We start from the raw sequence: 26,109 nt of genomic DNA, 5'->3' as shown, positions 1-26,109 counted from the left end.
CATCAGTTCACAAGGTATATAAATGTTGAGTCATTATGTTGTAAACCTGAAATTAATATAATATTGTATGTCAAGTATAATTAAAAATAAATTTAAAAGGATAAGTAAATAAACACACCAAGCTCGGTGACTCCTTTGTTTAAAATTCTTCAGCAGTTTCCCATTACATCTGTTGTACCTCGTGTAAAATCCATACGTTCTTCACCTGTAAGACCCAAAATCAGAGGGCCTTGCCACTCCATCTTCCAATCACTCCACAACTCACCAACCTCCAGCCACAACGGTCCTTTTTCCCATGCCTTAAACACGCAAGCTGGTTCCCACCTCAGGACCTTTGCATGTACTGTGCTCTTTGACTGGCCCTTTACAACTAGAGAACTGTCTTCTGGCCACCCTTACCAAAGTGGTCTCACTATCATTCTTTACTCTATTTTGTTTAGCTACTTACTGTTTCCCTGTCCCTTTAATCAAAGATCAGCTCTATGGTAGCAGAAACACTGACTATCTTTCTCACCTAGCTACAAAAAAGATATTTGCTCAATAAATAAAATATGAATAAGTAAATACATTTCCCTATATTTGTTCCTAATTTTATAAGTTAGTGCTTTTATGAAGAAGAGAAAATTGAGGTTTCCAGAACTCTTGTCAAGGTCATCCTGGTAATTGGCAGCAAAGTCAGAATTTGAACCTGAAGTTATTTGACTCCAATGCCCACATTAGTATTTCTAGCGAAGTCTAGAAAATCAATGAAGAATAGGAACTCTGCCTGGCCTATCATGGCACAGCAGATAAAGCACCAACCCGGAATGCTGAGGCCAGTTTAAAACCCTGGGCTTCCCCGGTCAAGGCACATATGACAAGCAATCAATGAAAAATTAAAGTGAAGCGACTATGAGTTGATACTTCTCTCTCCACACCTCCTCTTTCATCTCTCTATAAAATCAATAAAATTAAAATTGAAAAAAAAAAAATAGAAACTCTGCTCTTAGGATTTACCAGCCCCTGGCTGGGCAGTTCAGTTGGTTAGAGTATCATACAATATACCAAGGTTGCAGGTTTGAACCCTAGTCAGGGTACATACAAGAATCATCTAATGAATGCATAAACAAGTGGAACAACAAATTGAGTTTTCTTTCTCTCTCTCCCTCTTTCAAGTCAAAAAGTCCTCTAAAATTAAAATTGCTTAAAAATAAATAAATAAAAAAGATTTTCAAGAAACAAGTTGCCTGGGAAACTTGTACACTAGGCGCAGAAACTTCATCATCTATAAAGTAGGTAAACAAAATGAGTTTCTCATGGACATTTTCGGAGAAATCATTTCATTCCAGATTATGAAGAGTTTTATGAGCTCTCAGTGTTCTAGGACTACCCGGCTGAGAATTTTTTTAACTAAAATTTGTTCTGTGCACAGATTCCACCATGTGGGGTTCTCAGTCAAGCTGAGTAATCACACAAATACAGGCAAGAGTTATGGGCCATATCCCACTGCCAAAGTGGATTCCACTTTCCCAAAACCCTTCAAACGAGATGGATCTCAACCTACTGGAAGATTTGGGGCAAGGGAAGGAAAGAGGTGACTTCTAGAAGATCCCCCAGCCCTGCCCAGTCCCCATCTATAGGATTCTTTGTACCAACACTTGATTGCCTGATCCTTCCTCCAGAAGCAAGACTGCTCTCCCCCAAATATGTGTTTCCGGAGGGTCTTGAGCTGGTTTCGTTTATAATGGGCATACGTTGCTTCACAATTGGTGCAAGTTTAGTGCAAGCAACATGACATTGCTTTATTTTTTCTAATGAACTCTGGTCCTCATTTGAAAATTTAATTTAAATTGTGTTTTTAGGGGCTTTCACCCTGTCTCAGGTTAGAGGAACATCTCGGGGAATTTTTTAGTCCCCAGAAAATAGGGAAAAGGTCTGTGGGCTTCAGTTCCCAGAGCGACCCCATCTACCCTTCCCCCACAACTGCTCTTTCCCCTCCAAACCAAGTAGGGCCGTAGGAGTCCATGGTTGTGGCTCCCAGGGCCATGGTACTTGGTGTTCATTTCCTCTCTTACACTATCAGGTTTTAGTATCAAAATTCAGCTGAACTTTTTTTAAAAAAAATTGATTTCGGGGGGAGGAGGGAGAGAGAGAGAGAAAGAAAGAGAAACATCAATTTGTTGTTCCACTCATTCATGCATTCATTGGTTGATTCTAGTATGTGCCCTGATGGGGGATCAAACCTCAACCTTGTTGTATCTGGATGACGCTCTAATCAACTGAGCTACCCGGCCAGGTCCTCTGCTGACCTCTTGAAATGATTTCGAAGTGTTTCTTCTTTTTTCATTATTTGAAACAATCTATGAAAAATGCATGTTATTTCTTCCTTAAATATTCAAGTTGTCCTTGTGGCAGGGTTTTAATTATATATTCATATGTGTAGATATAGGGCTCCTCAGATTGTTATTTTCCTTATGTCAGTTTTGATAAATGGCATTTTTAGGAAATGTGTCCATTTCTTTAAAATTTTCATTTAATAAAATAAATTTCATTTCATAATATTGCCTTAGGGTATTCATATTTCTCCCTTTATTACCTTTTAAATATAGTGATATTCCTTGTTTCGTACCTTATTTTGGTTATTTGTGCTCTTTTTTCTTGATTAGTTTCACCAGGACTTATCAATTTTATTAGTCCTTTACCTCTGCTGAGTCTCTCTGTGGGGTATCTCTTTTCTATTTCATTACTTTCTTCTCATTTTTATTTCCTTCCTCCTATCTCTTTTTTAAATTTTATTTTTGTTCTTATTTAATATCTTCACAGTAATGTTTAGGTTATTTATTTTAAAGCCTCTCTTTTTTTCTAACGTATATCATTGAGGCTATAAATGTCCCTCTAAATATGGCTTTAGCAGCATTTCATATTTGGGATGTCATATTTCCTTGTTATTAATTTCTAAACATTATCTATTTCTTTATTCATGATTGTAAATTTCTAAACATATGGAAATTTTTCAGTTACCTTTTTTGTTATTTAATCTAGTTTATGTCACTGTGATATAAAAATAAACACTGTATGATTTCAATCCTTTGAAATTTGCTGAGTTGCTAATGACTCAGAATATGGGCAATGTTGTCAAACATTCTATGTGCTCTTGAAAGGAGCATTCTATATTTGCTGAGGGAACAATTTTATATTTATGTCGGGTTGTTAATTAATTTTGTTCAAACTGTCTATATCCTAACTAATTTTTATTTGTCTGCTGGCTATAATAATGACTAGGAGAGATATGTTAAAATTTCTAATATAGAATATCTCCTTGTAGGTCTTACAAGTATGTGCTTATTTAACAACATGAAAATTTAGAAATATTATATTTTTTTGGTGAGTTTAATCTTTTTCATTATGAAATAGCTTTCTTCATCACTAATAGTATTTCTTACCTGTTAAGTGGTCTACTTTATCTGATATTAGTGTATCTACACAATCTTTCTTTTGGTTGGTGTTTGCATGGTACAGCTCTTTCATCCTTTTATGTTTGGTCTTTCTGTATCTTCTAAAGTAAGGAATGTCTCTTTAAAGCAGCATACAGTTTTTTAAAAATCCAATTTGATAGTATTTAATTTTTAACTAGAATATTTACTCTGTTTATATGAAACAGAGGACTTATTCTATTTTTAAAATATAACTGTTCATAAATTTAGGCTTAACCTACTATTTTTTAATTTGGATCTTTTTCCCCCTATTTCTACCTTCTTTTGAATTACAAGTATTTTTATTATTCTATTTTCCTCTTCTCTTAGGTTATTATATATTCCCTCATTGTCTTTTTAAAGATTATCCAGAGTTTAAAACATGCATTCTTGACTTATTAATGGCTAATAAAAGTTTTTTATTACTTCCTATATGATTTAAGGACTTTTGCACAATTTAACTTCATTAATCTCTCCAGACTTAACTTCCAGTTTGATCATATATATTATTCTTTATATATTTTCAACTCCACAAGATATAATTATTGTTTTGTATAGTCAATATTTATTTATATTTAACTATACAATTATTAATGCTATTGATCTTCATGCCTTCTTACATTTCTGAGATTTGAGAGGAAATACTTTTCCTTCTGTCCAAATGATGCCCTTAAGATTTCCTTTAGAACATATCTGCTCATGATAATGATAAAAAAGTTTAGTTTTTTTTCATTTTTGAGGAATTTTTAGGCAGAGATAGAATTCATGTTTAACAGTTATTTTCTTTTAGCAATTTGAAGATATTACTCCATTTTCTTCTGACATCTATTGTTTGAGTTGAAGAGTAAGTTGTCAGTCTTACTGTTGCTCCTTTTTCTAAATAAAAAAAATCCATTGATTTGAGAAAGAGAGAGAGAGAGAGAACAAAAGAAATAGAGGGAATGGGATAGAGAGAACGAGAAGTATCAACTCACTGTTCCACTTAGTTGTTCCATATAGTTGTGCACTCAGTGATTGCTTCTTGTATGTGCCCTGACTGGTGATCAAACTCGTGACTTTGGTGCACCTGGATGATGCTTTATTCACTGAGCAATCCAGCCAGGACCTTACTGTTGCTCCTTTGAAGGCAAGAGGTGCCCACTCCTTCAGCCTTGACTGCTTTTCAGCTTTTCTCTTTGTTTCTGTTTTCAGAAATCTTACTGTGCTGCTTATAGGTGAAGTTTCTTTGTAGCAACTCTGCTTGGTGTCCTAGGGCTTCTTAATTCTGTGGCTTTGTATCATTTATAATTTTTGGGAAATTCTCAGTCATTTTTTCCAATTATATTGTTCTGTCCCATTTTCTCTCTTTTCCTCTACTGAAACTCCAATTACATGTATATTAGGGCATTCCACCTCATTTTACATGTCTTGTAGACTCTTGTATTTATTTCCCATCATTTTGCCTCTCCATGTTGTATTTTGGGTATTTTCTTCTGCCTTGTTTTCTAGTTCATTAACTCTCTCTTCAGCTGTGTCAAGTCCCCTGAACTCACAGCTTTATTAAGTATAATTTTCATACCATAAAGTTCACCTATTATAAATGGACACTTAATGGTTTCAGTATATTAAATCAGTTGTACAGGCTTAGAGGATTTCCATCATCCTAAAAAGTTCATCTATTTATGTAGTAACTTCAGTAACTCTATCTTTCCAATCTTGGTTCTTATTTTTAATTTTTAGTTCTCTGGCAAATTTTTAAATCTTATATTTTAATTATTTGTATATATTTATCACAGTTATTTTAGAAAGCCATACATGATTAATCCACAATCTGGATCTGTGTAGGTCTATCTCATTTAACAGGTTTTTTTTTTCTTTGTTTTTAATCATCTCTTGTCATTTTCATTGGGTGACAGATGTAGTACATGAAAAACTCTAATGATAACATGAGGCTCTGAAAGATGTCTGTTCCTCCCAAGAGGCTTTTTACTTTGGCTTCTGGCAGGCACTTAAGTTCAGGACACTAATCTGAAAATATTTGATTTTTGGCTTCAGTCCCTGTGAGAATTTTTCTATTTCTGGTTCATCCTGACTTCAGGGTCCAAATGAAAGTTGTTTACTAGGGCTTCTGCTTTTTGGCATGTCCTCAACACAAGTACCATGCCTCCAACACCATGACTTTGCTGAAAGTTCTACTCTGTTCCACAGTCTCCTAGTCACCACTTTTAGAATTGACAGTTATCTCAAGAAAAGGATCCACAAGCTAGGCTCAACTCCTAGGACTCTCTTCCTCCCTAATCTTGGTTCTAGCACTCCTCATTGCCTTGATGGCTATCCAATGCTCCCAAACTGACCTTTTTTTTTTCCATTTTAATTTTAAGCATCTTTTCTCAGCAGAAGAGTTGGTCTGAACAAAGTCATCAATAGACACATTGACAACCATTGTAAATGAGGTGATCACAGTTTATCACATACACCAGGACACTTTTGAAAAATGAAAAGAGGCACTTATTATGAATAATTACATTGGGGCAGGGGGCATAAACCAAAACTACCACAAACAAATCAGGATATGCAGTCTTCCCAATAATAAGGTATGGGATACTTTGCCTAAAAATATAAATTAATTTCAAAATCACACTGGCCATATCAAGAATGTGGAAGTCTTGTCTCTTCCCTTGGTAGTGACTGAGTATTTGGTATTAAGGATAGAAACGAGCCCTGCTCAATGTGGGAAAAGACCATTAGTAGCTCATTGTATCAATAGAAGAAGTTAACTATTCCACCCAGACTGCTAGTTCTGAACTCTGTAACTCATTCAAGTCCTTGGCTGAGACTTGGTACCTCCAAAAGAGTAGTTTTGGAAACTTTTCCAAACAAGAGAAAAAATGTTTCTAAAAAAGATAAGAGAGGCCTTAGTGATGAGAAGAAAGTGAACATCAATTTCCAAGAAGAGCACTGTGCACCACCCCTCCCTACCTTCATCTATTTTATTAGAATTGCTGTACTCTCCTCTCGCCTGTTAGAAATTCTATGCCCTGGTCCATGAAAGAAACAACACAGCAAGTAAAGAGCTTGTCCTGTCTTGGCACTTGGGGAGCTCGATTTGCCACCTGAGTCATCATCTGGAGCAGCAATTTTTTTTTTTTTTTTGTATTTTTCTGAAGTTGGAAACAGGGAGGAAGTCAGACAGACTCCCACATGCGCCTGACCGGGATCCACCCGGCACGGCCACCAGGGGGCGATGCTCTGCCCATCTGGGGTGTTGCTCTGTTGCAACCAGAGCCATTCTAGCGCCTGAGGCAGAGGCCATAGAGCCATCCTCAGCACCCAGGCCAACTTTGCTCCAATGGAGCCTTGGCTATAGGAGGGGAAGAGAGAGACAGAGAGGAAGGAGAGGGGAAGGGGTGGAGAAGCAGATGGGCGTTTCTCCTGTGTGCCCTGGCCAGGAATCGAACCCGGGACTACTGCACACCATGCTGATGCTCTACCACTGAGCCAACTGGCCAGGGCCAAGAGCAGCGATTTTTAACCAGTGTGCTGCAAGGATTTTTAAAACATGCAATACCTGACTACTTAGTCAGGGGCACTGACCTCTTTTCCCCTTAGATTATTAATTTAAAAATGGCAATACCCAACACAATAGACATCTGTTGTGAAGGAATCAAAATTATACCTCTTTCTTTGGTCAGATCGGCAAAAAAAAATGTATTTTTTGGTGTGCCACAAGATTTTAGTAATTAGTGTATATGTGCCATGAGATGAAAAGGGTTGAAAATCGCTGATCTAGAGTGAAAGCCTCTGGGATGCAGAGCTGGTCTCTGACCAGTGCCAGGGCTCAGCCCAAGGAGATGCTCAATCAAAATAAAATATAGTCAATACCTAATTATAGACTCACCACATCTTGTACTTTGCAGCCTTACCCTTTATGGAATTTTGATGATCCTATTCAGGATACAACTCCCTATTATTCATCTGCATATTTTAGATGGCTTGATTCAAAACAATGTTTTGTATATAAACAGCCCAATATTTTTCCAAAACATAGGCTTTATCAGCATATAAAGTAATTTGCCACATGTATTGTGTTTGCATCCGAGCAGGTGGATAATAGATTAGTTGCTAAGATGTTAGTGTGTTTCCATCCACAATACAGTGCAGTCGAGAAAGAAAACCACTCAATGAAAAGAAAACAAATCATGATTTCTACCATTTAACTGAGGTCCATACGTCATTCTCATTTACTAAGACCAATAGCAACAGAAATTAAAAACGAAGTGTTGAAAAACACTCAGCCTAGCAATAAGAAATGAGTGAAACTCCAGTAGAGAGTGATATTGAGGCCAATCACCCAGGGTTCCATTCAGCTTAGATTATCTGTAGCCCTGGGGGGGTTCAAGATCTAAACTCCTCTGTTTGTTGATGTACTAAATACTGGCCTGAAGAACGGTTGGCCTCATTAATCAAGGCCTAAAACCAAGGGAAGAGGAGCCCAAGGTCTCTACTGACTGACTTGAGACAGCACAAAGCTGTTTTCTTTCACATCATACAAATAACCTAGAACCCCACCACCACTGTGTCAGTCACAAAGTCGACTCTAAAGGTCTTCCTCCACTCTGAGCAGGGTGTCTGCACTCTCTCATCTAGTCCACTCCACGGCAGGGTCTCATCTGTATCGATTACCTCCCTCCACCGAGCTACTCAAAAGTACCTTGTGCTCTGTAGACATCAACAAATATTTCCAGAATGACGGAATGAATTCTCATAAGAACCTAGAGGAAGCTGAAAGAGTTGATTTCAGTGAAACTAATCCCCCATGGAAATGCCACTAATGTTTGTAAAGCCCCCTCCAAACAGCGGGGGCTTAATTATTTTTCCCCTCTAAATACTTATTTTCACAAAACGTCAAATCTAAGAAGGTAAGTTGAAGAAACGTACAATGAATAAGTTGTAAACCATAACACCGGATCTCTAAATATCCTAGCAGGTAGCTCCTTAGAACAAGAACATTCTCCTTTCCTTCAGAGGGTTAGTTTTTTTCAGAGCACCCTGCATGTTCCAAACTGAGTGGTAGGAGCCATTTTCTAAAGATCAACACAAAATCCACACCTTCCAGGTAGTTATTATGTAGATGGGAATTTAAACTATAGAAGCATGGATTAATTCGGGATAAGTAGATCCTAGACTTGGTGGCACTGATTATAAATGAACTAGGAGCTCAGAGAAGTTAAGCAATCAGGTTGGGCTGAAATTTCAGAGAGGAAACACATGCAAGAAACAGACTTGCAGCCTGTTCAACCTGTCTCTTCTCCACCCTAGGCTCAGGTCCTGACTACGACTACCTCTCCCAGTAACCCCTCTGCGCAGTCAGATGTGGCAGTTTTTCCAAATATTAGCTAATTGGAATGGGAAAAGAAGTAGAATGTCAACATTTAGGACCAGCTGGTAAAAATCTTTCACTTACTAGTCTCCATGTACTTTACAGGGTTTTGTTTGTTTGGGGTTTTTTGCCAGTGTAATTCAAATAAACACAATAATTCTGGGACTCATAGGTTGAAAATGGCAGAGCCACAGTATGGAAAGTGCCTGGTTCTCCAAATCACCTCCTAAATGAGAGCCATCCCCTAATGAGCACACTCATATTGGATATGTAAAAGATGAACTTCTTTTTTTTTTTTTTGCCTTTCTCAGCAAACTTTATTTTCTTTTTTTTTTTTAATAATTTTATTTTTTTAATGGGGCAACATCAATAAATCAGGATACATACATTCAAAGATAACATGTCCAGGTTATCTTGTCGTTCAATTATGTTGCATACCCATCACCCAAAACTTCTGTTGTTTCAGTGTATCGCACTATGTTGAGTTTATTAAAGCGGCTAGTGTTACCTGAACTAATACATATTAGGTCTCACCACACCCTTGAATATGTGTAGAAGGAGGTAATATTATGAAAATAACAAGTGGGCTTTTTTCTCAATTGCTTTCTGTACATATGATTCCAGTCATCATTGCCCTGAGGTGTTTCTATGTTTCAAGGAATATTAGGATCATTAAAGAATGAATATAAAGAGGAAGAGAACAGAAGTTTTTTTGGGTTTTGGTGTGGGGTGTTTTTTTTTTTTTTTTTTTTGGCAGTATTGCAGAAGTAATACTCGTACAATCCTATGACAAGAACTAAAAATGCTGGAAAAAATATTTCCTCAAAAATAGTTTGAAATGTATTTATGATCCAACAAGAAAATGAAGCATACTCAGAACATAACTCTTCTATCAACTTCTGCCTTGAAGACATTTACAAAACTGGGAGAACTTGAGCTTCTGTTTTGACACCTTAGTAGAGCACAGGAGACAGTACAAAAACTTGGTGGCACTGACGAAACCAGGGCCCACAGCAGTCCAAAGTATAATAGGAGGTGCCATGCTAAGGATGAAATTCCAAAAGACAAACAGAATTGCCTGTCTGCAAAATTAGTGATGATTTGAAGAGTGAAAGTCTTTACTGAAAATTTGTAAGCACAAGACAGTTCTCATGTGGTAAGGATTTGTTAGGGAGTTTGTCCCCAAAACCTCAAGCTAAGAATCGTAAGTCCTTGGTTTATAGATTGATGATGACCCCAGGCACCTGGCAGAAAAAAACTGCAATATTGAGAGAAACTCACCTTCAATTTAAACCCTAAAGAATTATCACTGACAAAGTCTCAAATAAACGAAGAAACAAACACAAGGTCACAGCAAAATACAACAAAGCAAGCCAAAAACGACTAACACACACAGGCACAAGGAGACAAAGCATCATGAACAAGTAGCGGAAATATTAGATGGTGGAACTGAACCTGCAAAGCCTTCATATTATAAAGTTATCAGACAAAATGTAAAATAAGTGTTTTAATTAAAAAAAGAGAAGTAAACAAGCAGATAAATTGCAAGCAGGATTACACAGAGTAGGTAGGGGAAATGAAGAGGACTGAAAAAATTACCTAGACGAGAGCACATAAAGATATAGAGACAGAAACTATGAAAATGAGTTAAAACATAAAAAAGAGGGGAAAAAATCTAACAAATACCTAATCTGAAATTCAGATATAAAAGTGCACAAAGCAGAGATAAATTCGAGAATCTTCCAGAACTAATAAAAAATTTACAAATTCACACACACACACACACACACACACACACACAAATATCCCAAGCTAGAAAAATACATTAAAAAGAAATACATATCTAGACAATTTATAATACACCAAAGGCAAAAAGAACGTCTTCAGCCTGACCAGGTGGTGGCACAGTAGATACAGCATCGACCTGGGATGCTGAGATCCCAGATTTGAAACCCTGAGGTTGCTTGCTTAAGTGTGGGCTCTTCCAACTTGAGTGCAGGCTCACCAGCTTGAACATGGGGTCACTGGCTTAAGCACAGGATCATGTAAATGATCCTATGGTCTCTGGCCTGAGCCCAAGGTCACTGGCTTGAGCAAGCCAGCTGGAGCACCCCCTCAGGGGTCAAGGCACATATGAGAAGCAATAAACAACTAAGGGCCACAACTACCAGCTGATTCTTCTCATCTCTCTCTCTCTCTCTCTCTCTCTCTCTCTCTATCTCTCTATCTCTCTGTAGTAGAAAAAAAAGAATGTCTTCAAAGCAGCCATAATGTACTCTTGAAAAATGAATACCTCCAGTGACAAGTGGCAATTAAGACTTAGCATTGATTTCTCAGCAGCAGATGTCAAAAAACAATGGACTATCTCTGATGTATTGAGAGAAAAATAACTAAATTTTTATACCTAGCAAAAATGTATTTTATACCTAGCAAAACTATATTTTAAGAAAACAGAAAAAAATAAGAATTTCCAACAAAAAATAACTAAAATAGTTTTCCCTCAATTGATACTACTAAATGAAATCTAAGAAGAGAAGTAATCTGAGGGGTGGGGATGGGAGGAAGGAATTATAAGCAAATAGTAAGTATATGGGTAAATCTGAATAAATGTTTCTGTTTTAAAATGAGAATGTCTAACATGTGAGACCTAAATTGTGGAGTAGATGCTGTGACTGGAGTTAGGATCTTTACATTGTTTGGGAGGAGAGAAAAGATATTAGTTAGCTTTAGATTTTACTAAGATTTTTCATAGCAATGTCATAACAAAATAATCCAAAACTCCATTGATGATGGGATAAATAAATTTCAGTATATTCACACCATGGAATTCTATACAACACTAAAGAAATGAATAAATTAGGCTCTGGAAAGTTCACTCACTCAGAGTGTTGTTCCGAAACCAAGGCTGTGGGTTCAATCCCTGGTCAGGGCACATATCGGAAGTGATCCAACAATGCACAACTAAGTGGAAAAACAAATGAATGCCTCTCCCTCTCTCTCTCTCTCTCTCTCTCTCTCTCTCTCATTCCCTTCCTCCCTCTGTCTTTCTAAAAATCAATAAAGTAATTTTAAAAATGAATAAATTGCATTACTCTCAATAATACAGGTGTTTCTCAGAAATATAATGTTGAACAAAACCCAGGAAAAAAAGGAAAATTGAAGAAATATCATGTTTCCATTTGAGGCTTTGGCCATTGGCTCAGTGGATAGAGCATCGGTCTAGCATATGGACAACCCAGGTTTGATTCTTGGTCAGGGCACAGAGGAGAAGTGACTATCTGCACCCTCTCCCTCTTCCCCTTCTCTCCCTCTATCTCTCCCTCAGCCAGCGGCTCAATTGGTTCATGCATGGTCCTGGGCACTCAGGATAGCTTGGGTGGTCCAAACGTCAGCCTCAGGTGCTAAAAATAGCTTGGTACTCAAGCAATGACCCAAGACACAGTTCCCAGGTGGATGCCATTCAGGTTGCATGCAGGAGCCTGTCTCACTATCTCCCCTCCTCTAAAAAAAAATGTTTCTATTTGAAAGAAAGCATGCACAACTAAAGTATATATAGTTTCAGGATTAAAAAAAAAAGTATGTGATAAATTATTTTTTTTAAAAAACCCACAGACACAAACCAGAAACCACACATTTCACATCTACTAACATCCCAATGGCTAGAATTTTGCCATTCTTAGCTGCTAGGGTGTCTTAGAAATGAGGTTATTAGCTGATGCCAGCCAAAACATGGAGAGAATGAACAGAGGTGGAAAACCAGTAGATTTTGCCACAGGCTTGAAAGTCAAGTTTTGTCTTGGGATAGGATTTTCCACCATTTAACAGGAGTCTGGAGAACCCGGTTCAAAGAATCACCTGAATGCAGTAGAAGAAGCTGCTTTCACCAACTGGGGATAGTGAAGTCCCGAATCTTTCTGACTCAGTAGAAGAATGAGATCATGGATGGGAAGAAAAAAAAGAGCTGCCCATTTTGCAGCCAGGTAATTATGGGAAAGAAAAAGGATATAAGAAAAGAAGACAGTAGGTCCTGGCCCATTAGCTCAGTTGCTTGGAGCATTGTCCCAAAACACTAAGGTTATAGGTTTGATCCCTGGTCGGGGCACAAATGGGAAGCAACCAATGAGTGCACAACTAAGTGGAACAAGAAATGAATGCTTTTCTCTCTTTCACCCTTCTTCTCCGTCTCTCCAAAATCAATCAGTCAATCAATAAAAGACAAAGGAAAAGATAGTGTAGTGGTTGGCTGCTTGTACTGACTCCCCCCTGGGTGGTACTGCCTCCTGAATGGAAAATGTAACACTGAGTGCAGAGGAAAGTCCTTGTGCCCTACCCCCGCATCATCTGGATCCCTGGGGGGGCGGGGGGGCCTGCACCAGCCTGAGACACAGCTTCCCCAGCCCAGTGCTGCCGCATGATCAAGCAGAGAGCTGTGAGGTGGTTCCTCAGGTTGGCTATGGCCAGAGGAGGGGGCCCCTTGCCAAGACCACCAGGCCAGTGGGCTTGATAGAGAGTGCGGCTAACACTCCGTTTCCTGCCAAGGGGAGCTGAGGGGGGCGGAGTCAGCAGGGAATGCCACAGAGGATTCTGATAAAGCAAGAGGACAACCAGATCAACTATACTGCTCACAAAAATTAGGGGATATTTTATAGCTTCATATTCATTTTGAAATATCCCCTAAATTTTGTGAGCAGTATATTTTTTTGCAAATGGGGAGTCATTTATTAGGTTTTAAACTGTGTTATATATTTTTTTATTTTCTATTTTTCTTAACTGAGAAGCAGGGAGACAGAGAGACAGACTCCCTCATGTGCCTGGACCAGGATCCATCCGACAAGCCCCCAACCAGGCAATGCTCTGCCCATCTGGGGCCCTTGCTTTGTTGCTCAGCAACTGAGCTATTTTAGTGCCTGAGGCGAGGCCATGGAGCTATCCTCAGCACCCTAGGCCAACTTGCTCCAGCTAAGCCATGGTTGCGGGAGGGGAAGAGAAAGAGTGAGAGAGTGAGAGAGAAAAGGGAAGGGAGAGGGGTGAAGAAGGAGATGGTTGCTTCTCTTGTGTGCCCTGACTGGGAATAGAACCTGGGATTTCCACATGCTGGGTCAATGCTCTACCACTGAGCCAACTGGCCAGAGCCATATTCTTTTTCATTAAATAAAACAGAATGGAAGAGGTCAAAGTACTTCCCAGTGTAGCAAGAATAACATCTTGTGAAAGTTATGTTTCAGTGGTGCAGTTTAATTAGTAAAAACTTCGTATGGCCTGACCATGTATACATATGTCCCATATGCTTACTAGAATCTCATGAAAATGCATCTGCATCTCACTGCAGGTCTTTGAAAACTGCACTAGGCCTGACCTGTGGTAGCGCAGTGGATAAAGTGTCGACCTGGAATGCTGAGGTAGCCGGTTCAAAACCATGGGCTTGCCTGGTCAAGGCACATATGGGAGTTGATGCTTCCTGCTCCTCCTTCCCCCTTCTCTCTCTCTCTCTCTCTCTCTCTCTCTCTCCTCTCTAAAAATTAATAAAAGTAAAATATTTAAAAAAACTTAATAAAAACAACAACTGCACTATAGGAGCATTATAGGCGCCACAGCCTTCAACTGCTGGTACAGTGAGTCCTTGATGTCATCAATAGGTTCTGTGACTGTAAATGAAACGTGTTATAACAAAACCATGTTTACCATAGGCTAAGTTCCTAGGGCATCTCATCAACATTAACACTTTATAACGTTATAACGAAATGACCTTGGACAAATCTGTTATTCAAGGACCTGCAGTACAGAACAACAGCAGTGGTGGGCGAGAGACCTAGCCCCTGAGAGCAGAGGTCACCCACCTGCGGAGCCTGAGCCTGCTCATCCTCCATAAAGAATGAAAGGAAGGAGTGCGATGACACCTCTTCCCCACACACCATTATGGGCAAAGAAGACAGACATGAAGGAATGGACACTGTTTTCCTAAGGAGACAGAACTGTCTTAAGCGACTGAACTATCAGATCAAACTAAGATTTTTTTCATTTATTGATTTGAAAAAGAGCGAAGAAAGAGAGAGAGAGAGAGAGAGAGAAGAGACATCAATTTGTTGTACCACTTATTTATGCATTTGTTGGTTGATTCAACCAGGAATTAAACCCCACAACCTTGGTGTATCAGAAAGATGCTCTAACTAATCGAGCGACCTGGCCAAAACTAAGGGCTCAAACTAAGTTTTAAAACAGATGGGAACAAAAGCTTTTATTCTTTTCCCTGATAATCACTGAGTGTTTGCAGGGGAGTAAGATTTGCCATAGACAAAATGAACACATTTCTCTGCACATTGGAGTCGCATGGTGTGTGAAACTGGAGACTATACAACATGCGAAGGGAAGAGGAGGAAGGCGATGGTCAGGGGATGAGATGGACAAAGGCAGGGAGCTGAGAGGAGCAAGGCAAGTTCTGGGACGAATAAACCCTAACCAGATCTGGGGACATTTCCTGAGCACTAATGGATATGGCCAGATCATAGAAGGTCTTGAAAATTAAGCAGGGGAGGACAAACTTCATAAGGCAGGCAACAGCGAGCCATCATAGGTCCCAAGCAGAGAGACATGACAACAACAATAGCAACATAAAAATAAAAATAGCTACAATAATTTAACTTGTAACTACGTGCCAGGCTGTGCGCCAAGGGCTTTCCAGAGGCTTTATGATTAGCCTGCACAATAATCCCTTCAGGATTTCCACATTACCGAGTCTTAGGTCACAGTGGAATGTAAAACAAGTGGGTGCCCAAGTTTTCCAACCTGGGAAACAAGGACAATGGTTGGAACAAAGGAAACACAAAGAGAACAAAATGAGTGCCCTTATTGAAAATTTCTTCCTGAATGTGTACATTCCGAACTGATGTCATTTCCCTTGTTCCCATTTTTTGGACTGAAAAACCACTGTCCCAGGAGCTTCATTCATCTTGAAGTTCAGAGGACTAGTAAAAAGAATTCTTCTTCTAACTGCCCACAGTGGGAGGGGCCTGAAAAGTAGAGACTGGTCATAGAAGCAGCTGAGTCCCTGGCCACATGTCTTTTTCAGGTCTTACTGTCTCAGTGCACACCTGCCCAACCTGCAGCTGCTGCCCACAGCATTAACAAGTCTCAGGACCTTCTGTGCCAAAGCCCAGTCTGCCAGCTCCCACGCCAGCCTAGAGTGCTGGGACCCAAGGCCTCCTGAGAGCAGTCATCAACCGGTGGCCTAAAGTGGCCAGTGGCATGTTGGGCACAAGCTCTCGGCAAGCGGCTATGGACCTGAGTTCCCCTACACAGTGGTAACCGGCGAGACATGTAACTGTTGGCTGCCTTCTCCTTCTCATCTCCCACAGTGCCCCCTACTGGTGTCTTCCTGGGATTGTCTCCCAAGTAAATTACCTACCCCAGAATTCTCCTTGCAAAGTCAGCTTCTAAACAAAACAAAAGGCATATACCTCAAGAAAGGGAATCAGGGAAGGCCTGGCTTCCATCCACCTATATATATTAGCTTAGAATATGAACTTCAAAAGGATATTAAGAGGCCTGACCAGGCGGTGGTGTAGTGGATAGAGAGTTGGACTGGGATGAGGAGGACCCAGGTTCAAGACCCCGAGGTCACCATCTTGAGCTCAAGCTCATCTGGTTTGAGCAAAAGCTCACCAGCTTGGACCCAAGGTCGCTCGAGCAAGGGGTTACTTGGTCTGCTGCAGCCCCACGGTCAAGGCACATATGAGAAAGCAATCAATGAACAACTAAGGCATCGCAACGAAAAACTGATGATTGATGCTTCTCATCTCTCTCCGTTCCTGTCTGTCTGTCCCTATATCTATCCCTCTCTCTGACTCTCTCTCTGTATCTGTAAAAAAAAAAAAAAAAAGGAAAAATGGATATTAAGAAACTAATCAGAGTGACAGAACAGATGGTAGGCTCTCTGGGAGTGATCTCTTCACCTTGATTCCCTATCACAAAGCAGAGTTCCTGGTGTGCTGTAGGCGCTCGCTGTAGGTGTTCATTGAATGAGTGGCTGGATGAGTTGTTTCCCAAAATTTGTGTGTGTGTGTGTGTGTGTGTGTGTGTGTGCGCGCGCGCGCGCGCTCACGTAATGCTTCCCTAGATTGATTCTTTAAAATGATTTCATACGTGTTAAATTGGTGAAAGCATGCTGTAAAGCCAGTAGCCACGGCCACCATCACAGCTGCCTGGCCACTGCAGGTTTGCACTAGATTCAGACAGACGGTAATGAAAGAACTGGTAAGCCATTACCTTTAATCCTAGCTTGCACCCGGCGGGCAAGTTAAAACACACACTAGCCTGACCTGTGGTGGCGCAGTGGATAAAGCGTCAACCTGGAAATGCTGAGGTCGCCGGTTTGAAACCCTGGGCTTGCCTGGTCAAGGCACATATGGGAGTTGATGCTTCCAGCTCCTCCCCCTTCTCTCTCTCTGTCTCTCCTCTCTAAAATGAATAAATAAAAAATTAAAAAAAACAAACAAACCACACACTGGGTTCCAAAACCTACTCATTCAGTGCTCACAAAGCCACTGAGTTATCTGAGTTTCCTAGAATCAAAGGTTTCTAGCTCACTAGCCTTATTCACCTCTGTTCCCCATCTCCTTCTCTCTGCACAAACTGGCTTCTCCTTTAGCACTCCACCATCTTGGCTGCTTCTCCTCTCCTCCACATGGCCTTTCTCTGCTCTCCTACAGCATGGGCTCCTCCTAGAACGTAATCACTCTTCTCCTGGAACAACGTGATCCCTCTTCCTTTTAAAATCTTTTGGTGCGAAAGCCCTCCCCCAACACACATTAATACAATCACGCCCATCCCAAGCAGTCACCTGGGCAACGGGCTTACACGTGGGCAGCACCATCTTTAACAAAGTGATCATAATATATAATAGTTTATCTGCACAACACAAGCGTGTGAAAAATTAGTTCCACCAAATTCTGACCATTCACTTGAAATCTTTAAGAGGGTTAGAAAGTGCCAGCATCCGCTTCATACACGGGTTCCATTGCTAGTTCCAAGTGAACACACCAATACTGGTCATAGCAGGCCCCTACACGTGCACAAAAGCACAGCCCCCTGCCTAGGTGAGGAAGTCAAACGGATCTTCTCCACTTGGTCTGTATAAACCCAATGGTGTTCGTATGATTTGCGGGTACGGTGGCCTAAGGAGGTGCTGCACTTCCTGCTAATCTGACAGTTTAAGCCCATTGTGCTTTTTGTTCAGAAAAAAGAAAAAGATGTCATTGTATTTGCACTCCTGAGTTTGTTGGGCAGTTCACAAGAATTATTGAAGTGAATGTGGTCTAGGAAATGTTACTGTGGATGCCACCGCCAGAAAGACTTGGGAGTAATGTTTGGGTAATTCAGGAAAGTCATATGCTTGTGCTATGGGCCTTTCATTTACCAAATAGGTGAGTGTGCCCAGGGGTAGAGGAAGGGAAATTCAAAAGATGAAGATGATTTAAGGAAGAGAATCACTAAGGAAGGAACAAAAGAGCCCTTCCCCTCACTAAGGGTCAGAGAAGGACCCCAGAATGAGGAGCATAACCCTATCTCTTGCTAGAGTCACAACAAATTTTCCCCACCCAATCCTGCAGTTTTTCCCAGGAAACTCCGCTTAAGCTTGAAAGGGGAAGTCACTGACCTTGGAACTGAAAGGAAGGAATGGTCATGAGACAGCCAGGGGGAGAGGAATACCTGGAATTGGGAGTCAGGGTGAGAACTGCTTGGCTACCAAAGAGTGTGTCTCTGAGAACACGGATGCTTCAGTTTTCCATCTGTAAAATGGGATGTTAATATTAATGTATACTATCGTTACTTAGTTATAGTAGTATATTAATACTAGGTTATTATAAGAATCAAATAAAATCATGTAGGAGCAGCACCAGATATATGAAAGTCCCTTACCACTGTGTGATGTGATTTTCTCTAAATTACCCAATATTGCCAAACTTACCCAGAGTGATTTATTTCTTTTTCAAGAGACCGTTCTAAATCTAGTCCTATGAAACAATATGACAGTTTTAATTTGGGCATGTATTAACTAGTCGTTAAGTGGCAACTGTTTCATTTTAAAGGCTGCAAAAATGTTAAGTTCACCTAATCAAAACATTCCAGAGTGTGAAGATATATCTGAGGTCATCTAAAAATCTAACCTTGTATAATATACTAAAATCCCTTCTTCAAGTTGGACTTGCTTCATCTTAAACAAATGACATGTGCAAAGGTACAGACACACACTCCGTTTAACAGCTGAAGTCCCGCATCGTGAGCAGCCTCAGCGATGTCCAGGAAATGGAATGCATCCTTGAGTTCCCAAACAAAGTCCCCCAAAACATCGGAGCTTAAATGTGTACTCAAGAATAACCATGAATACACCTTGGGACAGCTCTGTTGGTTTCCGATGGCGGGTGTGTGTGTGTGTGTGTGTGTGTGTGTGTGTGTGTGTGTGTGGAGCGGGGATGAGACACCTTTAAATGGGCTAAACACGAAACCTTATTCAACACAATTCAACAAATCAAAGTGAACTACAATGACTTCCGTCCTCTACCGCAAGCAACTGTTTGTGCTTACACGAGTTTCATCTCTGCAGAGGAAAGATTTTTCTTTAAAAGGAAAAAGTTCCAGCACAAATTGTTGGAGGACCTGTGGCTTCCTGAGACACTGATTATTGTAATCACCATCTCTAGCCCCACGCAGGTAACAGAAACATGGCAAGCGCAGCGGAAGTAACAGGAGAGTGTAGACAGGGGTCTTTATTTTCTCCTTCTACAGACGCCCCAGCTGTGCAGCCTCCAAGAAACGATGCAGGAGGCTGGCCATGCGTGGGAAGCGCAACGCTACCACAGCGCGCCTGCTGTCCCGTGGACGCCTCCTCGCCGCCCTAACCACGCTTATGTGAACCGGGGGCTGTGAGAATCAAGAGTGGAACTCAAGGAGATTCCTCTACCTGGCACCCCAAGGAATCTTAAAACTTGTAGTTCCTGGGGTGTAAAATAGGAGGACTGAGCCCAAACCCAATACTGTCATTTCAGTCAATCTCGTAATAAGGAGGAAGATCATTTGAATATATTTGATGATATTCAAATATCTGCTGTGTATTATCATTTTACTCAACACTCAAACAGCAGTGAGTCTGCCAAGCAGATTATATAGCTTGGCAAACTTTCATTTCATGAATGACACTTAATATGAAATAGTTTTCACTGACAGATAGGATAACAGTGATATTACATATCCTGAGGTGGTAACAATAAATCCACGCATTCGAGTACAATCCTAACCCACGGATCTCAAACATCTCCGGGCCATGTTGCTTTATCTTATAAAGGAAAGAGGATTCTGGTTTGTAAGTAACCTTTAAGACATCCTTTGTCCGTCCCTCCTCCTAGACTGAACCAGGGCTTTTTCATGCCTACAGCCAACCCCAGCTTTTGCTTTCTACATGCTGGCTTATTAGAGCGCATTGTACTACATTCCCCATTGCTGTCACTCTGAATACAAGCACCCTCTTAAAATGTCAAGACAAAAGTTTTCTCTTCAGCCAAGATGTTCCACGACTCTGCAAGTCATTCCCTCCAGCCTTCTTTAGAGAATATTTTGGGCACTTTAAAAGCCATGGTTTTCGCCCTGGCCAGTTGGCTCAGTGGTAGAGTGTCGGCCTAGCGTGTGGAAGTCTCAGGTTCGATTCCTGGCCAGGGCACACAGGAGAAGCACCCATCTGTTTCTCCACTCTTCCCCCTCTCCTTCCTCTCTATCTCTCTCGTCCCCTCCCACAGCCAAAGCTCCATTGGAGCAAGTTGGCCCGGCGCTGAGGACAGCTCCATGGCCTCCACGTCAGGTGCTAGAATGGCTCTGGCTGCAATGGAGCAGCTGCCTAGATGGGCATAGCACTGCCCCCTAGTGGGCATGCCCGGTGGATTCCAGTTAGGTGCATGCGGAGTCTGTCTCTCTGCCTCTCCACTTCTCACTTCAGAAAAACGCAAAACAAATAAAATTAAAAAGCCATGATTTTCAACGTGTGTTCAGAGCAATACTGGGGGTTCTCAAGTGTGTCCTGGGCACAGGGGACGAGAGCAGACTCCGGGTTTCCAGTTCCTGGTCCCCTCAAAGCGTGTCTGTTTCCATTCCCCTCATGTATTAGGGTCTTGCATAGGATTTCATTTGGTGCTAAATATAAATCAAAAATGATATCTTCAAAAAGGTGGGAAACCATTGCAATTACAAGCAGTTCTCTCTCCCTCAGGCTCCCTAACCCCTTCCCCCGGCTGCTCCCTCCGAATGGAGTTTATGTGCTTACCTTCCTTGAAAGAAGCTTGCCCTGTTTCTCCTCCCAGAATTTGAAATGTACGTCAATTAAAACAAATATATTTATTTTCAAGATCCAAAATTAATCCAGACTTGTGCACAATACGTCTTTTCTAAGTTAAGGTTGGTTTTCTCATATGGACTCAAACTGGTCTCAGCAAACCACCAACTCCCAATTTCAGCCCTCCCCCAATATAAACTTTCTGTCAGTAGCAAAGTGAGCATGTACCTGACATGTACTCTCTATGCATTTTTCTCTTATACACAAAGAAAATGAAGCTGCCTCTCTCCTTTTACCTTCCCAGGCTAATCCAAAGGCAGGACTGGCATTTGGTTGTATCCTAGACTAATAATTATTAGAAAACTGGCATAGCTATCACCTGCTACAGCGTATATGTGTAACGTCAGACAACTGAAAATGAATCGGAACTTTACTGAGTATCTTGATAATTTGTTTTGGTAACATAAGGTGTACATAGCAGCATGATGATCAATTTTTCAGGTCCCAAAGTCAAAAATAAATAAACAGAAATGCCAAAGATCTGGAGTGACTTAACTGTGCTCCACAAAAGTCCCTTTAGAAATGAATTGTTCTGAGCAAACTATCTGACAATGGAGAATGAAGGTAGATTCTAAAAACCAACAAATCCCATTCATTTCCTTCAGTTTGTAAAAACAAGCAACTAACACGTTTCCTGCCAATGAACATAGTTATAGATAAGAAAGCTCCCTACAGGAAATCCTTTGCTAAAAGAGAACAGTTGTGCCATTAAACTTAACCTTTTTCACCAAATCCCAACCCATCAAATATCTGACAACATGGGATCATGAAATAAACCTAAATCACCCCAATGACATTAGGATTCTTTCCATCACCGTTCTCCCCCCCCCCCATGCAATTAGTTGATGAAAACAAGGCAAATTTTCTGCTTTTTAAAAAGATCAGTGTTAATTAAATGAGATCTAAAACTGACCATTTTCAATTAAGAAAAAGCAGTACTACGCTCTAAGTCATTGTGAATGGAAGGAAGGTATTTCTAAATGAATATCGAGAACTTAAAATGTAAAGACTACCATTGGGAAGATTAGAGAAATGTAAGAAATGCTTTGTCTTTTATTTGGAAGGTTGATGGTCATCCCCCAAGTCAAAATTTAGGAGAGGGCCTCTTTGGTTATTTGTCCCTTAGCAAAGTGAAAAGGGGCGGGTCTCCAAACTTCCCTTCACTCCCACCCCCAAAATCATTACCAAGACATTGAAAATATGTACAGCCTTGATTCGGGGAAGCTCTCAATCATCCTGAAAACCAAAGCACTCTTCCCTAGTCCCAGAAGAAGAGGAAACTTTTCCAAGTGAACCAAATGATAATAGTTGCAGTTTTGAAACCATTCTTATTTCAATTTAATTTTCCTCTTCCTGCTCAGCTACTGCAAACCCCTCCCTCGCACTTCCCAGAGCACCAGACAGGATCCACATTTATTCCTGGCACAGGCAGCCTTGGAGCGGGGTTCCAAAATGCCCCAGTTCTTGGAATTCAACTGTGCGAGTTCAATTTTGAGCCCTCTTGCAATGGAAAGTCTTCTTTACACCTTCTCCCAAATGGCTTTTCATGCACAGGTAACATGTTACGTTACTGGTCTTTATAGCTCGAAAGTTTGTTTCTAATAGGAGACATAAAAATCAATCTGATTCCACAATTAAACGCTCAAAATACCTTCTTAGCCTTTTCCTTGCGCAACTCAGAAGCAGCGAAATGCCAAGTAAGCATGTGTGCTCATCCTTGCTTTAAGGTTTTTTCCCCCACACACATTTTCATTAAAATATAGTTATGAAATGTAGCAGACTGCATTTTTGGTTGTTGTTGTAAAATGACCTTGATTTGACAGGCGCGGTCTCAGGTTTCAACAGATGCTGTGGGAAAGCTTACAGAAGCCAACATGTTCTCCAAGCATCTGTGATGACATGCAGGTTTTCTTTTTTTAAAGTGGTGGTTATGGTAGTGTGTGTGTGTGTGTGTGTGTGTGTGTGTGTGTGTGTGTGTGTGTGTGTGTGTGTGGGGGGGTTAATAGTCTCTGTTTCCATGACAACCATGTCTCCACTCATGGTTATTAGATACCATCCACTTCCTGTGTCTAAATTTTTAAGCCAATCAGAAAAGTGTTTATACATTTAACAACTCCTGGGAAGGTGCTTCTTGAACTGAGGTGGTTTAAGGCTCAAATGGAGATGTCCACCAGCCTTATATTTTTTTCTCTTACAGTTATAACATTACACATTATTTAGTAACTCATACTCTTATAAGGTGAAGTATGCCCTCTTCTTTGGATCTGAAATACATTCTCCTCAGTCCAGATGCCACGATGTTTTATAACCGTGAGCAAGCGAATTTTGACTGGTTGCTCTTCATTGCTTTTCTCCCCTCACTGTTGCAGACTCAAATTTAGTGCATGCTACATGCCAATTCAGACACATCATCAAAGTAAAGATACAGTTAAGCATCCATCTGCCGATGGTGCTATTTCAATATTCAGATTAAAAAAAAAACAACCAGGAAAAATTATTCTAAGTTGAACAACTTTGCATTCTACAACTCCTGCGGAGAAACCATGGAGAATGGACTGGAAAGTGATATGTCTCTAAATGCAAGCTAGTCGCTGACGTCTACAAAGAAATTTGTCACCAAAATGGCCTACTTTAATCTGGATAGAAAGAACGACCAAAAAAAGAAAAAAATTAAACTTAAAGGTACCTCAAGCAAACAGCACCCAAATTAAAAATCAATCTTGCAGAGATCTGCGCAAGAGAAGGCTAATCTGAATTTACGGCGTGGTTGTAAAAGGAGGTTTTGGGTGATTGTTTTTGCAAGTCTCAGTCTCCCTGACCAATCAGCGTGAGAGTTAAAGTGAGCTGTAGTCATCTGTGCAGTCTCCCCAGCTCTGCACTCTCCCGGCTGCACTCCCCTCTTCCAGGCAGTGCTGGCGATCAATGAGAAACAGGGAACAAAAGGAATATAACAGAATCTCTTCCTTAGCTAAGGAAAATGATTCCCTTTTTCCTCAATGAGCCAGGCGCACCCTGCCTATGCCGGCTCCACATGGGAGCTCCCAGCAGACCAGTCCTTCCAAGGGGAGGCACGTTTAACGTCGACAATCCTGTGTCCCAACTGCTATCAAACGTGTCACCTTAGGCACATCCTGTGACAGAGGGGGCTCCCTGAGCCCAATCCGTTGAAACGAATAAATTGAATTAATTAATAACCCCCACAATTAAAAGCTGTCGGGAAAGAACGTGTTTCCCTTCCCCAAATGTCATCCCGGGAGTATAAACAAAGCATGAAAAATAGTCTCTTCAGCCTCCCCAGCCAGTCATCCATGGTTTTCTCTTCAAAACAGTATTTCTCCAAAATGAGCAATATTCTGACCGCCCTCCAAGGAAACTCTCCTCTGTGGATGTCATATCAGGATAACCAGTTTACAGTATTTGAAAAGAGGCTTGAACTGCCCACAGATTGGACACTGTGTTTATAATTGATAGCACAACAGTTGCAACAGCAATGCTGGAAACTCTGCCTGAGCCAAACTCCACATTTAACACGTTAGTTCCTTGAAAATAAAAGTAACGCCTGGGGAGCCCACAAAAGTAAAGCCCTAGGAAGTAATTAACAGCATTACATCAATGATTTGATCACTTTAAAAATTATCCATTTGTCTGCTATTTTTTATAGCAGACAAAAAAATTCTTTTAAACGGACTATCCACAAATTCCTGAGAAACTTTTTTTTTTAAAAAAATGAACTTACTTTTGAGACAAAACTAATGAAAATATGCAACTTGCCATCCCTGGCTCTCTCCCCTATGGGCTGCATGCTATAAATCAATCAAGCCAGGTGGAAATCTGGGGGCGGACACCGTAAAAAACCAAAGGGTGCCCCAAAATGCAGCAGCCTGAACAGTGAGGGCTTCTCGTGACAATGCTGAACCAGAGCAGAAGATCAGGAGGCAGGAAATGAGCCCCATTTTCGTTACCTTCGATCGCCTGCCCCCCCGCTGCTTCCCGCGGCTGCATTGGGGGGCTGCGGCGGCACTGGACTCGCGGGTGGCCCCGCCACCGGGTCGCGCCGTCTCCCGGCGGAGCTGCAGCCGAACGCGGCCGGAACCCCGGCTCCAGCCCCGGCGCCCGCCCGGGGTCGGCAGCGCGGCTCCTACCCGGGCCCGGAGCCCTGCTGGGTCCTAGTGCGCGCCGCGCGCCCGCCGGTGGCCGGGTCTGTGCCCGCACCTACGGCAGGCAGCTCGGAGCACCGCGAATCCCCGCGAAAACCGAAACACTCGTCAGCCCCCTTTCAAAACCGGACGCCGTGAGTGCGGATGAACTGGAGCTTACTGTCAAATCCTGGCGTGAGATGCTAAAGAAAAACACCGGCTACAGCTGGACTCGCTGAAGGCGGCTGTGAACAGCTGCAGCCCCAGTGCAAAACACAGGGCGGTCACTGGTTTCCCTGGGTCGGCCCGGCGCACGTGTGATAGTGTATATGCACAGACGACAAGGGACAGTGCGGGATCGCCAGAGATACGTTTCAAAAACATAGCCCTCGCCCTCCGCCCAAATAAAGGCTAAGGATGTTTTAAACGGTTTTCCCAATTATTATTATTTTTCCCCTAACAGGTCCTTTCGAATTTTGCTTTCTCTTATTTATCACATGCTATTTTAAATAACAAAGGCCCATATGGCTAAACACATAGTCATTTGATTTTCAAAAGACCTCAAAAATTGCATCAAAATGTGCCCTCCTGTATCTCCTAAGAAATCAACAAGAAAGAATTAATGGTGGCATATGGCGTGCCTCACAGAGAAAACTTAATTACAGATTAAAAATAATTGCAAAAATTCACAAATTCAGTAAACGGAAAGTAAATGATGATCCTAGACATATACACAACCCAGCTTATGTACAATTAGGGGGGAAAATGCAAGTTCTAAATTTCTTT

The 26,109-nt window shown here is 41.1% G+C and overlaps 1 protein-coding gene across 1 annotated transcript in view; it reads right to left on the bottom strand.

Moving 5' to 3' along the window:
• The window catches only part of FOXN3 (forkhead box N3), a 409,075-nt gene extending 383,754 nt beyond the window's left edge, over positions 1–25,321 (bottom strand). The window contains exon 1 of the mRNA XM_066387948.1: positions 25,150–25,321. The gene's annotated coding sequence lies outside the window, so the exon portion shown is untranslated. The remainder of the gene's footprint in view (positions 1–25,149) is intronic.
• Between the last annotated feature and the right edge of the window lie 788 nt (positions 25,322–26,109).

The sequence above is a fragment of the Saccopteryx leptura genome, chromosome 6 (assembly GCF_036850995.1).
Source record: "Saccopteryx leptura isolate mSacLep1 chromosome 6, mSacLep1_pri_phased_curated, whole genome shotgun sequence".
Taxonomy (NCBI): Eukaryota; Metazoa; Chordata; class Mammalia; order Chiroptera; family Emballonuridae; genus Saccopteryx; species Saccopteryx leptura.
The sequence above is the reverse complement of the archived record's forward strand: the minus strand, read 5'-3'. Positions and strand labels throughout refer to the sequence as shown.